Source organism: Alnus glutinosa, chromosome 6 (assembly GCF_958979055.1).
Source record: "Alnus glutinosa chromosome 6, dhAlnGlut1.1, whole genome shotgun sequence".
NCBI lineage: Eukaryota > Viridiplantae > Streptophyta > Magnoliopsida > Fagales > Betulaceae > Alnus > Alnus glutinosa.
Window position 1 is genome coordinate 10,816,507 of NC_084891.1, and position 3,692 is coordinate 10,820,198.

The 3,692-nt window shown below is 35.1% G+C and overlaps 1 long non-coding RNA gene across 1 annotated transcript; it reads left to right on the forward strand.

The window, feature by feature from the left end:
• Positions 1 to 695: 695 nt before the first annotated feature.
• LOC133870073 (uncharacterized) lies at positions 696 to 3,364 on the forward strand. The gene is made up of 4 exons (XR_009900635.1): positions 696 to 874; positions 953 to 1,017; positions 1,821 to 1,875; positions 3,057 to 3,364. It is a non-coding gene; the product is annotated as an uncharacterized LOC133870073 (long non-coding RNA).
• Positions 3,365 to 3,692: the final 328 nt, after the last annotated feature.

The following is a 3,692-nucleotide window of genomic DNA, read 5'->3' on the forward strand; positions in this document are numbered from 1 at the left end:
CTTCCGTCGAGGTAGAACCAGCAAACGAATGCCTAGCTGGAGTCTTATCCTTAGGTTGTCTAGATGATCTAGACCTTGGCACTTCAGATCTAGATGCACTAGATCTTGCAACTTCTTCTATGAGAAGATTTGACTTAGGGGTCGACTGAGAACCTCGGTCGAAACTTATCTTAACAGTACCATCCAAGTACTGCTGGATATAATCTAGGTCTCCTAGATTATGCCTTATGAGATCAGGCTCAACCAAGAACAGATTGTGGGGAGGTTCTTTGGTATGGTAAGGGGAAGACTTAGGGTATCTTATGAAGGGCTTTTGAGGGGGGAGACCATCAAAAGGACTTGAAGGGCTTATCAAGGCAGACTGGAAGGACGGCCTTGGACTTATGGTACTACCTAGGGTAGTATATCGATTCACCATTTGGGTAGGTGAATTTCTTAGGATGAGATCATGGGAACTTAGTTGGCTTGGGGTGACAAGGTTGAAAGGCTTAGCATTAGAACTTTTATATATATATATATATATATATATATATACACATATATTAAGAGCAGGTCTGCGCCCCACACTCAAGCAAAATGGCCATTTGGCCATTTAAAACAAGATGGCCAAATGGCCATTAAAAGAAACAAAAAATAAATAAAATAAAAGAAGGTGTGGGGCGCACACCTACGCCCCACCTTCACTAAAAGGAAGGGCCAAGTGGCCCTTCCCTTTTCTTTTTCTTAAAGAGGCGGTGCCTCTCCTTCTTATTTTTCTTTTAAGAATTTTTATAGAAAATCATTGATCTACGAAGATCCAACAGACCGATCTTCAATCTAATTTCGGTAACGTAATCTATGAAGCCCGATCTACATTTCTACTGATTGGTTTGAGGTATTTTCACAAACTCTTGGTCTTTGAGATTTTAGATTAAATCTAAAGATATATGAGTTTGATTTTATGTGTTCTTAGGATTTGTTGTGTGGAACTTGCTAAACACTCTCCAAGTGTTGGATTTACATTTGGTGGAATTTTTGGTGAGTTTCCTCAAATTCTAACTTTTTGGTATTTAATTTTAGTTGAATTTTTATGTGATTAACCTTTAGTAAATGCTATGGGTTAATAATATTGTGTTTGGAGTAGTGATTTATAAATTATGGGTTAAGATTGAAAACCTTAATTTGATGGGTTAAATTAATTTAGGGGTTTTAAGTAATTGAAACCTAGATTGTTAATTTGTAGATTAATTGTGGTTATATTGATGATTAATTCCAAATTAGCTATGAGTTTTGTAAAAATAAGTATTTATGGGTTAGGTTCTAATATTAGTAAAAATAAATAATTATAGGTATTTAGTTTAAATAGTTTTTGTGAAGTTAACCCTAAGATTTTCTTATGGGTTAATGTTATTTTAAATGTGTTAACGATTTAAGTAAATTAATTAGTAATTAAGTTAGTAATTATTGTAAAAAGATTAGTGAATGTAATTTTAGAGTTAATGTTAGCATAAAATGTTAGTGAAAATAATTGTGAGTTAGTAATTAATATTATAAGTAAATAATTAAATAATAATTTTAATATCTAACCCTTAGTAAATATTTTTGGGTTAGTGTTATTTAGCTTTAATTAGTGTTTGTATGTAATTTTAGTGTCTAATCTTAAACAAGTGTTTTGAATTAGAGGTGTTGTGATTAAAATTAGTAAATAAGGTTTACGGGTGTGTAATTGGAACCCTTAAAAATATTAGAGGTTTTCCAACGGTTTAACCTTGAGCGATTCAAGTGCTAATTATGGTATTAATTATTTAAAGTGTTAAATAGTGCAATGTGTTATTCCACAGTGATACATTGCAAGGTGGCGTCTAGGAGACCTAAGCTTGATATCCGCGCAACCATGTGAGTATTCTACTCACTAAGGAACCCTAGGAATTTAGATTTACATTTTGACAATATTTGGTTGTCTTTATTGTTATGGAATTTGTTGGTGAAAATATGTGTGAATGAGTTGTGATATATTTGGATTGGGAATTGTGATAATAAATGGATGTTGTTGAAATTGGAATGTATTGATGGTTATGGAATTGTTTGTAAAAAAATATATGTGAATGAGTTATGATATATTTGGATTGAGAATTGTGATAATAAATGGATGTTGTTGAAATTGAAATGTATTGATGGTTATGGAATCGTTGGTAAAAATATATGTGAATGAGCTATGATATATTTGGATTGAGAATTGTGATGATAAATGGATGTTGTTGAAATTGGAATGTATTGATGGTTATGGAATTGTTGATAAAAATGAAGGTGGTATGTGTTGAAAGAAAGATGTTTGGGAATACACATGTGATGATATGTATATAGTGTGGATGCTTTGGTATTATGAGAACCCGGTAGTTGATAGATGGCAAGTCCAGTGTTGTAGTATCTGGCACAGTGGTAGGCCATAGTGTAGCAGCTCTTGGCTGAGATGAGTGGTAGGCCATAGGGTAGTAGCTATTGACTGAGATGTGTGGTAAGCCTAGCATTGAAGTGCTAGCACTAGTGAGATATGTGGTAAGCCTAGCATTGAAGTGCTAGTTCACGTGAGATGTGTGCCCTGCAGGTCGTAGCTTTACGGGCGGTGTTGATGGTAAGCCTAGCATTGAAGTGCTAGTATTAGTGAGATATGTGGTAAGCCTAGCATTGAAGTAGTAGTTCACGTGAGATGTATGCCCTGCGGGTCGTAGCTTTACGGACGGTGTTGATGGTAAGCCTAGCATTGAAGTGCTAGTACTAGTGAGATATGTGGTAAGCCTAGCATTGAAGTGCTAGCAATGGTGTGATGTGTGGAATATTGTTTATGGTATGTGTGGAATATTGTTAGTGGAAACTGTGATAAAAGAATGTGTGATGAACAACGTGACTTGTATTTGATAATGTATTGTTATGTGAACTTAATAATTTGTGAATAACATTGTTGAACCCTACATGCATTTATGTTGGTGTATGTTGTATACTTAGTGAGTCTTATACTACTGAGGTGGTGAACTCATACTTTCACCTGTACGGATGTGGTTAACCCCACAATCGTACAGACTCTGATGTTTTGACTGCAGGTTCAATGGATCTAATGAAAGACGTCGTAGCATAGTACTTGGGATGTTATGACTGAAGCCCGACGAGACAGTTATAATGGTTGGATCATGGGTTGTCCACCTTTTAGTAGATTTTGTTTATGGCTCGTGTCGCATGTGACAATTGTATTTATGAGCCAAACTTTTAGTACATATTTAATAGCTATATAGAAGTCTTAAATAGATAGACATATTAATGGCTCTTTGTTGTATTTAACTGTTGTTTATAGATGTACCTTCCGCTATGTTAATAATGTTATTATGTGTTATCCGCTGCGTAGATGTAACTCTGATTATCAAGTACATGTTATGGAATGTGTACCGTATGTTGGCTGAGTGACATGTAGTCGTGCCACTGTGATGACTCATTTTACGTTTTCAAAAAAAAAAAAAAAAAATTGGGTCATCACACTTAACATGGCACAAACTCCCAAAAATGCCCTTAGGGAAAACTACAATTTATCCCCCCCAAACTACTAGCCATTTTACGGATAGCTCCTCGAACTACCAACGCTTGGACTCTGGCCTCCTGAACTATCAATGCTTAGACTCTGGCCCACCAAACTACCAAAAAGTTTTAAAAATGTCCAATTTGTC